We start from the raw sequence: 13929 nt of genomic DNA, 5'->3' as shown, positions 1-13929 counted from the left end.
TATTAATACAATCAGATACATACTTTGGGTTTACATTAAATTATTGTAATTACAGCCCCATAAAATAGTTTCATTTCATATCTAAAGGGGAACAACGATCATTACCTACGGAAAACAGCAGAAAAAAGAACAAAGAAAATAAAAGAGGTCCGTTCGTGGCATAAGTTAGAGCCGAGGGACCAGTGTTTGTGGCGGTTATGTGAACGTTTTGCATTTGAATGGGCATTGGTTGGTTTATTTAAAATACAAGGTAACTGAGCAACTGTCGGAGAATATGAATTTCCACAAGTCCTGCCACCAGTCACCACTTATAATCAAGTTTTTCCACCAAGTGCTTGACTAAGTGAAATATACATTTTTTTAGGTAGATTGGTGTCTTTGCGGCAGTTTTTTCAAAACTGGTTTTAAGTGTAAAATGAACTTTCTTAATTGAGCTCTGTCAACATTAACTTTTATATGCAGGTTATATCTAAGTATGCCCACCAATTTATAGGTTTGGGAGATGGAAAAATAACCATTGGTGGAAATCTGTTTGTTTTTAAAAGGATCTGGTAGCAGAATACAGTTTAGGTCGTGGTTGCAACCGTGCTCCTTGTCCAGCTCTCGACCATTATTCAGCCTGAATCTACATACTGGCCCAGACAATGGCGCTTGATTTACGCTTAACATTTTAATTCATGACATAATGTCTCCTTGATTTGTGACGTCGCAATCGAAAACATTATCGGAATCGACATAAATCAGATGAGAACGGTGGCGACGTCATAAAAAGTCGCTTCTTTGCTACATTTTTTTTCTTATTATTTATCGTATTTGTGAAAGGTTTTTCAGCTTGGCAACGGCTCCTCAGCCTGCAGTGTTATTGCTTGTCTTTGAATGAGCTTATCTATTAATTGTCAATTAGAGTAAAGTATTCGCTTCAGTTAATCGATCAACGTAATATCAATTTCGACCAATATTTATCGAAATTACTAAACTTCGTAATAAGCTCCCTAGGCAATTGGCAAGCGATCGTCCCATCCCTTCTATTTCATTGTTTAGCTTACATTTATCAGCTTAAATCCGGAATGGTTTCGGACAAACATTTCCACTTGCAATAAAAGATAATTTTCTAGTTCATCTAACTTTAAACACGTTAATTAAAGTAATTTGAATTCAATTATAGACAGATTTATTATGCAATATCTAGTATAGAAAAGGACAACTACCAATAAGACATTTAAGTTTATAGGAATCCTGTAAGTTTTGTTCAATAACAATGATAAGGTAAAAATAGTAGTTTACAGGCGCATTTCCACAATTTCATATCGGAGATTTTGCAACATTTTATCAACTAAACTATCCTTACAGTCATATGTTTTTATAAGGTGGTCATTTTCTGATAGAACTTAACACATTGCTGGACTTACAAATAAAACAACGTTTTCTAGCATGTTTTATCTATTAAATTGTTTGGTAGGTATCATCCAAACACAAAATTTGTATCATTACAAAATTGTCTGTTTTTAAAAGCGGAACGGATAGCGGCTCCTACTGTTTTTTGTTGAGTATTAAAGATAGAATAAATGATATGCAGATGTGTAAAACTTTGTTTTGAGAGTCCTAATTTTTAAGGATTTGTTACATTATGTGAACACATTGCGTTATATTGTCTTCCTACTCTTGATTATAATTCACGAATATTATTGTATCATACTTTTTTTCTGTTTGGCTTTTTTAATTTATAACTAACACGTGCAATCTTGTCTGTATAAATCAAATTTTTTTTAACATTAATATTAAAACTCAAAAGTGTTCGTTTAAAAAAAAAGAAAAACACATGAGTCTAGCAGCAACAAAACGGTTTTTATTCTTTAAACTTACTGCTTTGGGCAAACTTATTTTCTTCTTTGCTTCTAATGTTTACTTACAACTTTGAAACAAATTGCCCAAGAAAGTCGGCATGATTCTACTTTCCTTATTGCGCTCCTTGCTCCGTTCTTTTAAGCGTCCGAAGCTCGTTACAGAAGCAGACCAGTCATAACGTGTGATTAAATGAGTGTAAGTCTTCTTGGAATTTAGTTTGAGAAAAATCTAATCGTGTAATTTCTTCAAACTTTAAATTACTATTAATAAAAATGGATTTAGGTTGTTATGAAGTTCGAAAGTGGAGAAGGTTTGGGGGTCTTAAGTGAGAGAGTGAGACAATCAACTCCCGACGTAAAGTAAAATTTCGTCCACATTAAATGAGACATTTTGGAGTGAAATATGCCCTCCATTACGGAGTTACATTAAAGATATGGCTGAAAAAAAACTTTTAAAAGATCATTCGTATTATTTATTCGTCCGATTCTTTCGGGTCTCGTGGGAAGTAAACGTTTCAACTTTAAAATTTTCTGATGTTGGGGTGAAAAACAATTTTTGATAATTTATCGGAAAATTGGAAGAATAAACCATAGAAAAAGGTTGTCTCTATTTACACTTTACAACTATTTGCACGAGGAATGTTAATTATTAAAACCAATATTTTTTGAATTAAACCCAACAACCATTTATCAGTGTAATAAACCGGACAGACGTTGCGTGATAGAAGAACGTAAATTCTTCTCGCAAAATTAGATGTTTCGGACACAAACGAAGGGAAGTTGACGATTAGTTGTTAGGTCTACGATTTGCATTCGCTGAAAGTGGATTTACGTAGGCTATTTACATAAAATAGCCACGAACTCCACAACTACGTCAGAACAGTATTAGACCGAATTAACGTTCACATCTTAGTTTAATTAAGGATTCACCAAATGATTGCCTTATCTACGGATGCGTATGCAGATGAAGGTGCCATCACCATAAAGATGCAATCTTATCAATCGATATTGAGATAGCTCGAAAAAAATAAGGTTTAAACACATATTAAGCTGAAATGATGAAACTCGCAGTGTAGATAAGCCACAACGACGTAGATTGTATGGTTTTTTCGTAGAAGTTCTATCGTTTTATATAAAAATCACATTATAATGTATTACATATCTACATAATTTAGTTGATTGGTATACATACAAAACTATGTTTTTCAATTTCTTTGTGATGTGTTAAATCTTCGCTTTTCATGTCAATTAGGGAGTAATAACGGTAGGTACCTATTTATTCAACCTGAAATATCTGTTCTCAAACCATCATACACGATTTTATTTAAATAAACATCTGCGACATAAAGTCACTTTAATTACTCCGAAAGTTTGCACAAATCCAGAACATCATGCACCACAACTAATACTAACTGATGGAATTTTGCTAAAATATTAAACTAGGTTAAAATAAAAGCAGGAGACGCTATAAAGGCACACAGAAAATCAATAGACTGGAGGCAATATTCATTTCGATGCTAAATTTGTCATTGAAGCTCGAAATTGAATGGGAATTTATGATTGGGATGAATATTGGCTTCCATCCGATCTAAAAAAAAAAGAATAAGATACATTATTCTTGTATGATTCCGATTTGCTTCCAATGGGTTGTTTGTTTACACTTGAATATATAATTATTGTGAAAATTAGAATACTTCCATACATCTAAAAAACAAATTATGAGCTAACACAACTTTTTTAATGACACTGAAGCAAACTTTATGCAATTATACTAGAGACAAAATTAACTATGAATGTGCATAAATATTAATGGGACAGTGGACGTTAGGATAAAATTTGCTTGTTTATGTTCTATGCCTAATTATGTAGTTATGAGAGTTAAATTTATGGTATACGTCAGTTGTTTCTTCTGGGAATTAAAAGTAAAGTCAATAAAAATGATAACCGATCTTGAAACACCCTTTCAATTTTACGACCGATTAGCAATAAAATTTTCAATTGGGTTAACGATTTAAGTACGCGATTTTGGCTTTTCACATTCTGGATTTTATAGTTTTAATGCACCTCCAACTTTAATGGGGATACAAAAACGAGAGGTTAAATGCGGCGTTAAGGTCTTTTGGTCGGTGCATTACAAGCAACAACTTGAAATTCGGTTACAATATGGTACATTTATGTATCACAATATCGTTTTTCTATAATATTAAAATGATAAAATAACATCTTATTCTATTCTATAATTGATTCGTCATACATTAAGGAACATTATTACTATCAAAGTGGCTAATGAACACTCAGAAGAATATTGATTCGGAAATCATTCAGAGAGCACTGGAGGAAACAACAACGGGAATAAAGGTTAATGACTACCTATTAACAATATTCGATATGCAGACGACACTATACTTATTGTCGATACAATAGAAAATTTACAGAGCTTGATTGATCAAGTAGTGAGGAGAACCTTTAATATCAAAAAGACCAAATTTATGACCATTATCAAATCAGTTTAGCAACAGGAAAACCTATGGTAATGTGTACACTGAAGAAATTAAATCAAGAATTGAGCAAGCCAGAATCATATTTAACAGAATGAGAAATGTGTAATTTAGTAGATATCTTAACTTACAACTTAGGGTCAAAATAATGAGATGCTACATTTTATTGGTGGTACTATATGAGATGGAGTCCTTGACGTTAGAGAAAAATGTTAGTAATCGACTGGAAGATCTTAAGAATAGGTTGAGTAGACATGGTAACAAATGAGGGAGGTACTGAGAAGAATGAGGAAGAAAAGCAAAATATTGAACACAATTAATTTATTGTGTTCAATGATTTCTTGTATTTTATTATAGAAAATGTTGTAATTCCATTAAGTGGTTTAGAACTGCAGCATCAAAAGATAAAATAGCCATGATGATAGCCAACCTTCTGAGAGGAAATGAAGGAGAATAAGAGTTAAACCACACTCTAATTGTAACCAGTTAAGCTCTCTTACTTGACTATCTAATAAAATCTATATAATTTTCACAGAGTAGGAGTATCAGATGAACTTAGACTTACCATAGTTCCCTATATACATATAGAATTAAATTATAAAACAAAAAATGTTCACACAAAAGCAGCAATTTCGTGTTTTAGCTTGATTGTTATCTTAATTTTATTAGGTATAAATCTAAAGTAAATTAGTAGGGCGAATACGTCAAAACTCAGATTTTCCCCGATTGTATACGACTAAGCTGAATTCAATTTACGGTTAGTTGTATACATATAGTGGAAATTCCGAGTGGGCGCAAGCAAATAATTCACTGATAGCTATCTTATCAAGCAAACCAAACAGAGGTATAAATAATGAATGAGTTCTTTATAGAAACTCCCCCGCAATATCTCCATAATCTTTTTTAACTATAATTACACCCTTAAATAAATAGGGCGCCATAAATCACGAAGAATGGGAGATGTGTTACACCAGACATTTATTACTTTATTGGGCCCCGTAATCTCTTTCTTAATAAAACTGAGACAGTTTATAATCCTGACTTAACCAACAATATGATTTATATTGGCACTGCCGAAGACCGGGCATTAGAGATATGGGGAGATTTATTTTTCCTGGTCGATTGCTACTTTAGCTTTGAACACACGACTCTAAAACAGAAACAGAAAACTTACACTGGAGGTTTAATAATTAAGGCGCAAAGTAGGAAGTTGGAACGCGTCCAATCATAATTCCTTTATTACAGCCCTGACCTTCTTTGAATCTGTTCCCTCCCCATCCTCCCCAACTCCCCGCCGTGATCTGGCAAACTTTGAAAACTCTTCATATAGTTAGGTTCAGCATGAATAATGCATGGATGCAATTTTCATCCAACAAACTTTAGCAATATTTTATCAATTTCAACTTTATTTACGTACAAACTGAAATTTATAACTTTGTCATAATTCTCAAAGGCCGAACTTTGTGCGAATAAAACATTTAAGAAGAAATTTTATTTATGATGATTTACGTTATTTCTTTCAAGTCTCCTATTGAGAACTGTTAATGCTTCTTTTATACAAAGTTTTTTAAAGCATATTTTTTGTAAGAACACTTTTCCACAACAAAACAATGTGTCTTGAAAATAAATTAAAAAATCATACACATTATGAAATAATATTTAAATAGAAACAAACATTTCAGTGAAATTGTTGCCTGCTGTTTAACTCGGTCTTTAATTAAATCAAGCCTCATTTGTAGTAAATTCATTTCCTAGTTGGAAAATAATTAAAAACTTTATCCACTTCTCAAAAGAAACGTTGTGCAGTGGTTGCAATTCAATTAGAGTTCTATGGAAACGGAGGGTCAGAGTTAACCTCCTAACCCCCATTTCAACCCTCGAAAATGTCAAAACTTCTCTTAGTTATTCTCCGACTTTCGTAACAAAGAAATTGCAGTCGGACTTTCTCGTCGGCATAAAACGATCCATTAAAGTTTGTTGCAGTTTTTCAATCTTGCCAGTTTATTATACAGTATATCTACACAAAATACTACTGCAAAAACCTCGCTTGTCGACGCCACTCAACGGCAAGTTAGAGAATAAAATAAACTGAAAGCCGGCAAATTAACAAGAGGCCGCTAAAGCCGGTCATTACTGCTTCATGTACCTCAAAAACAAATTGGCATTTGAAAACTATCGGTCTTTAATCTGGTGGGATAAATATTCATGAAACGCCTCAACTTATTAGTAAATCTCGGCGATCTGCCGGACCTATCTTGGCCGTGTGTAAACATGCACCTTAAGGGGCGCTATTAGCGATTCAAAAAGGAAAAAATTCCACCACTTCCAAGAAACTTTGCCACGGAGATCGTATAAAAAGAATCGAAGATTTGCTGTGGAACATCTCATTAGAATTAGATAGAGTTTATTGTTTGTCAGTATTTTGTAGAGTTAGCTTATTCTCTATTTTGTATCTGTTTTTCAGAAGATCAAAATAATAATTGCTGAAACAACACAATTTTAAAAAATTTTAATTTGTTTAACTGTTTCTCCAGGAGATTGGTTTTCATCAGCTATTCTATTTTTTCCATCTTGATTTTATTTTTTAAATTAGAAACGTTGTTTTTAATGTTTATGATATCACTGTTTTCTATAATGGCTACTTTCTGTAATAACTAATTTAGTAAAACTGTTAACAAAGCGAGCATATTACAGATTTGCTGATTGTCACTCAACGTATGAACAAATAGAGTTAATACAAGATGATATAATAGCACAAACATACTCGAGAGGAAGACCTTTATACCTTAAGACCTTATAACTTAATCCAACAGGTAAAAAAGTTTAGTAAAGTAAAGTTTATCTGATTATTATCACAATAATCTGGCGGACAAAATATAAGAGCAGTAGTGATTTGGGGTCTGTGTTTCAACATTTTTTTTTCCTGCTAAACTAAAAAGTGATATAAACAAGACAAAGGTTTATTCAGGTTATGATTATTTTTTGCAATAATAATCCAGAGGTTGATTTTCTGGTGCTTTAAAGCAATTATTTGTTTTGAAATTAGCCAAGCTGTTCTTTCACAGAGTGAAGAGAATCGCAAAAAATGTTAATAAAAAGTATAATAATAACATAGAAGAATTCACTCCTGAAGAATCCATGTGAATACTTAATATATAGGGAATATAAATATCGTCATCACATGATAGTATTGTGAAGAATACATTCCTTTACTTCGTGACAAGCATGAATCTTTGATGTTGTTAGAATTCTTTCATTAACATCTTCTTCTTCTTCTTTATCAGCGATATCTTCCACTCCTGGACGTAGGCCACTTTTAAATTTTCCATGCTATCAAGTGCACATGTACTATTAACATGACAGCAACTATGCTGTGTATTGTTTGTTTAGGAAGGTAATGTCGACAAATGGTTCTTATAAGCACAATCACAAACACTGGATAGATAAATGAAAGGTTTGAAAAACTCCCTGAAAGATTTTTGCACTGATCTTGAATCGTTCTTTCAATGTTATGTAAGAGGATTTCAAACTGTCCCCATGAAAGAAGAAAATAAGAAAAACTGCGTCCAAGGTAGAGAGAATCAACAAAGAAAGACTATTAAAAGAAAATCTGTAAGAATGATTGATTGAGGAATGAAAATTAGACATCTGATTATTGAAATCCTTCAACAAATATTAATTTGCTTGGTAGCAAACACCGATTTGCAGACCATATTGAAACTGTGAATCTACCGAACAAAACCCAAAGGGCAACGTATTAATGAGTAACTAAATAATAAACACAAAACTTGTTCCAGCGCAAATTAAACTTCAGTGGACATCCAGGGTAATTGCATGAAGTCGAACGTCGGAACACTGATATTATTTCGTAATTAAATTATTGTGTATTCCGGTTAAACACTTAATGCAAAGTTACGGTTTTAATTAAACTCCTATAGAGTTATTACTCTACTAAAGCCTTTCCTTAGTGGCTTGTTTTAGGTTTCTAGGGACAAAGCGATATATTATTCTACTACGAGTATCTCTGTATCTATCATAAAGGAAACCCGCTAATTACTTTTGCATGAATTAGGGATCTAATTTAACAAAAAATGGTAATTACACTATTTTTGCTAAGCTACAAGAATATCGATCGTTCTATGTGAATTTGAGATAGTTTTATTGTGCTCCAGTAAATTCGGGGAGAGATATAGAGACGTTATTATCATGCATGCCGAGTTCAATTTGCGTTACATAATAAATCCCGCAAATCCGGCAAACTTAATTTGCTTAGTCTAATGTGGCAAAAACAAAACGTAATATAACGAAAATCTAAATTAATATTCCGGGGATAATCCTTTATTGGAGCTTTGTTTTAATAAATTATTACCACTTAATCTGATTTTATACAGTGTTTCATTGGAAAACGGTTTATACACTTGCACAGGTTAATCGGTATTAACGTTTATTTTTGATACTATAAATATATGCATTAAAACAATACAATTCCATTACCATAAATAATTTAAATGTGTGCTTTAATTCATTTAGGACAAATTGCTTTACTCTGCCCATATTTTGTCTGATCATTCAAGTTTTTTACCGAAAGCAAGCTTATTTCTACATAAAATCGCAAAGCCTGTTTACATTTCATCGCATATTTCCCTAAAGAATCAAAGCTAATTTTGAATATTTCTTCTCCTCGTTTAGCGTTGAGCTAATATTACCAAAAGAGTTTCATTAAATACATTTCCATGTGCAAATATTGTACTTAAACTGTATTAAGTTAAAGTAAATATTGAGCGGATTTTGCACACTAATTGAAAAGCTTTTCTTGCAGAGCGATTTTGAGAATGGACAAGATAATTTTTGTTTTTTAACAAACGATATAAGAAATTAAGTGAATATAGTAAAAATTGTAATTCTTGTTTTGAGTGTAACAGGTATAGCAACATTTCTGCGAAAATAACTGTTCGTAGTTTGTGATTGGTCAAAAAAAGCAGTACGCTGAAAGCTGCTTTTTTTGACGAATCAGAAACAAGAAAAAATGCTGAAAACGGTTATGATAATTAAAGACAAGTGCAGTATTACAGTAAATAAGAACAAATAAATAGAAACTAGTAAATATCTAAACAAACATCTTAAACATTTATTCATAAATAGCTAGCACTACTCTAAACAATTATTAAAACACCAAATTACATTGTTTTCTTGTTTCAGAATGAATAATTTTGTTTTATAATAAACTCTACTTAGTATAATGCTTCTTTGCTTTGCTAATATTGAAAGCAAGAAACAAAGCAGTTTTTCAACTATTGCAATCATAATAAACTGCTCGAGAGTTGTTTAGAAAGCACTAGGAGAAAGTCCGTAAACTTCGACAGTTGAAGTTTACGATTTAATGATCGCCCAAATTGGGATCGCAATTAAATCAAAACTTTTCCTAAAAATGTCCAAACAGCAACAGCGGAAACAAGTTGACATATTAAAACCGGTAATTTATTTAAAACATCGAGGCAAACTTTAAGTAACTAGTTTCCATTGCAGCAAAATTCAAGTGAGAGTAATTAGTTCTAAAATTGATTTATATCCCTTCTCTGTTTGAAATCTTGACTAATTACGAGCAGTTATTTACGATTTTGCAAATTTTGTTAATCTGCTTACTTTGAAGATTAAACTTTGTGATTTATATCAGGAGTAACATTTTTCGTAGGATGTCAATTTGGTCCCTGAAAGGCGTTAATGACTTCCTGCGACCCGTGTTACTTAATCATGTTTATGGGTTTGGATATTGGATTAAAACTTGTTTACCCGATATACGAGAAATATGATATAAATTTGTCATTGGATCGGAAACGTTTTGTATCCAGAAGGGGCCTTAGATTACGAATATTTCAAACTTAAATATCGTTATTTCCGTGCAATAACTTTAAAATTCTTTTTCTAATTACGTGAAGCACAATTCGTTCGGAATTAAGGAAACAATAGCCGCCCAAAACAGAATGGCAAAACTGCATTAAAGTAAGGCATTTAGCAGTCTTTTGAAGAGATATCTTGCTAAACTATAATTAGATTTCATTTTGTCTGCTAAACTTTTAAATAAATGGAATGTCTAAGTTTTACTCGAGCTTTAATAAAACGAATATTTGCAACGCCATTGTGGCAATATGGTTCTCTCGAAATAGGAAGCAAATTAAAGTGAATGATGCGTGTATATTCGTAAAAACAAATAAAAAAAAGTTGAAACTGCTACACAAATCCAATACTTCTTCAATGTAGTGTAAAAACAAACACATAACTAAACAGTAGAAACGAATATAAAGGGAAAAAATTTACATAATTTTGCAATGAGCTCAAAAGCACCCTGTCAAAAGAATTGAAATTCCAAAGAATGGAAACAGAAACTCACTGAAAAGTTTCCAAATAATAAGTTTAGCGCAGAAGAAAAGCGATTAATTACAAAATGTATTTGTGATAAGTTTAGACAAGTCGACTTAATAGGATTTCCTAATCAAAATGGTTGCAACTTTAATGAAATCCATTGAACTGATACGGCGTTAATTATAAATAAACAAACAGAACCAACTTAAATTAATTACAAGAACTTGAAGGCGGCCGAGGCAGAACCGTAATTGGATATATATTCAGGCTTATAATGTTATATAGTGTTATAAACTCGGTGTTTAGATTGCAAATTAATCCGGATGCATGTTCAACAGATTATTGACGACAGCTTAATAGCTCATTAAAGTACTAAAGCTTCGATAGGTCTTTTTGAATTTTTTCTTGTCTTGGCATTGCTTCGTCAAGAATTACGTACGTTCTTTTTTTGCCTTTATGACCATTATTGCTTTATTAACTGGCGTTTAAAATTATTGCCGTGCCCTAGACAGGTTCGGACTCTAAAGGTATTTAACTTCCATAAATGTTTTTGGATTCGAACGATTACAATTCAGCTCCAGTACTAGGAACAAGTTTGGATCATTATTTTCAAATTTAATTTATCAGGAGTTCGAATAATGCCCCGCTTAATATTGTTGAAAATGTCTTTACAATTCGCCAAGTTGATAAATTGCACTTCAATAGTTACCATTAGTCGAAGAAGTTATTAGGGAGGCTTTAATAAGTGGTATTGTTATTGAGAAACTTGGTCAGCTGATAATTCGGTCAGCAAGATGTATCATTGGGATGATATTTGTTAGTTAGAAGCTAAATTGTGTGAAAGTATTTATAACATTTCGGTGAAAGCTTTTATTAAATTTTGCTTTATTAATTGTTAATTCTTAAGGTTAGCAACAATTTATTTTTATTATCTATTTCTAATATTTAAAAGCTACATCAAAAATAGCAAAATGACTTGGTCAACTTCTGTGACTGTTTTTTTCGGATGGATTGATGGAAGAAGAGTAGACATTTGTAAAAACTTTTAAAGATGCTGTTATCACACATTGGAATTACCAACACATTCGAAATCAACAAGTGATTTTCTGTGGAAGCCAAGAATATGTAAAGTTTTGTACAGACAATCTTTCTTGGTTTGAGCAAAAGCAAGTTCTGAACATTCTCTTACATCTTAAAGACATAAAACTGACTGTCGTCAAAACCGAATACAGTTTAACACAGTTTTCGAAATAAGACGTGTATCTAAGATTTATGACAGTAGTCACGTGACCGTCTGGGTCAATAGTGTTCTAAAACCACGTGACAACTGACACTAACGTTAAAACTGTCAAACTGTGCTCAAAAGTGGTAAAATTACAGTTTAGAACAGTTTTCTTGTAGTTTTCGAAACAAGACTTGATTTTGAACTCCGTGACAGTTATTTTGATAGTTGTCACGGGACTTGTCACGTCGCGTGAAAGACCACGTTGTAGCTGCCACTAATGTCAGATCTGTCAAAATTTAGCTAGAACCTGCAATTATGATTTAACACAGTCTTCAAAACAAGACGCCTTTCTGAGCCATATGACAGTAGTTTTGACATTTGTTACGTGACCGTCTAACAAAATAGTGTTCCAGAATCACGTGGCAACTGACACTAACGTCAAAACTGTCAAACTGTGCTCAAAAGTGGTAAAATTAAGGTTTAGAACAGTTTTCTTGTAGTTTTCCAAACAAGACTTGATTTTGAGCTCCGTGACAGTTATTTTGATAGTTGTCACGGGACCGTCTAGCAAAATAGTGTACCAGAATCACGTGACAACTGACTCTAACGTCAAAACTGTCAAACTGTGGTCAAAAGTGGTAAAATTACAGTTTAGAACAGTTTCCTTGTAGTTTTCCAAACAAGACTTGATTTTGAGCTCCGTGACAGTTATTTTGATAGTTGTCACGGGACCGTCTAGCAAAATAGTGTACCAGAATCACGTGACAACTGACTCTAACGTCAAAACTGTCAAACTGTGCTCAAAAGTAGTAAAATTACGGTTTAGAACAGTTTTCTTGTAGTTTTCCAAACAAGACTTGATTTTGAGTTCCGTGACAGTTATTTTGATAGTTGTCACGGGACCGTCTAGCAAAATAGTGTTCCAGAATCACGTAACAACTGACACTAACGCCAAAACTATCAAACTATGCTCAAAAGTGGTAAAATGAAGGTTTAGAACAGTTTTCTTGTAGTTTTCCAAACAAGACTTGATTTTGAGCTCCGTGACAGTTATTTTGATAGTTGTCACGGGACTTGTCAAGTCGAGTGAAAGACCACGTTGTAGCTGTCACTAATGTCAGATCTGTCAAAATTTAGCTAGAATCTGCAAAAGTTATGATTAAACACAGTTTTCAAAACAAGACGCCTTTCTGAGCCATATGACAGTAATTATGTCATTTGTCTCTAATTTGTGACAGTTATGTAAATCATAACTGTCACAAATTATTATTGTCACATATTATGACAATTGATAGTTATTTTGAAAATTGTCACGTGACTGTCTGGGCTTCAATTATCCTCTAAAACTACGTGATATGTGTCACCAACTGGGAGTACTCAAAAATATGTGAAATCTTCTGCAGACGATTTTATTTTGACAAGATCCTGACAAACATAGTAACTGTGAACATGGAAAACTCTCAGATGTTGTACGTAGAAGGGTCTAAGAAGTCTGGTGCCCTTGAATCATCTTCCCAGTTTTTGAGTATGGTATTATTACAGCAACTAGAAATAACTAAAATATATCCTGAAGAAAATATTGATATGCCCTAGAAAATTTATAAATATGCGCAATTTTCCAAAATTTTGAAATTTATTTTGACTTAGATACTGATGTTGGTGATTTTGAATATGTAAAATCGTCTGGAGATGATCATACCAACGTAAACGTTGAAAAGACATGGGAAACTTAAATAATCTAAAACCTTCTAGAAGATGATTCCCATAAAGAAAAATAATGGATTGTTATGTTTCTCGTTAATTTTATTTCTTCTGTATGTTGTATTGTAATAACTAAATTAATAGACTTAGGTCTGTACTTGATAACTTTGGCAATTCAGCTCATGTTTAGAATGATGACGTGTAATCACAGTTATTCTGGATATTCTAGGATATTCCTTAACAGTTTAGGACAAGTACAGTTTAAACTAACCTCCAGTTAAGTTGCATCAAAACTTAAACT

The sequence above is a fragment of the Ips typographus genome, linkage group LG4 (assembly GCF_016097725.1).
Source record: "Ips typographus isolate SLU linkage group LG4, UJ_Ityp_2.0, whole genome shotgun sequence".
NCBI classification, from domain to species: domain Eukaryota; kingdom Metazoa; phylum Arthropoda; class Insecta; order Coleoptera; family Curculionidae; genus Ips; species Ips typographus.
Note: the sequence above shows the minus strand (reverse complement) of the source record.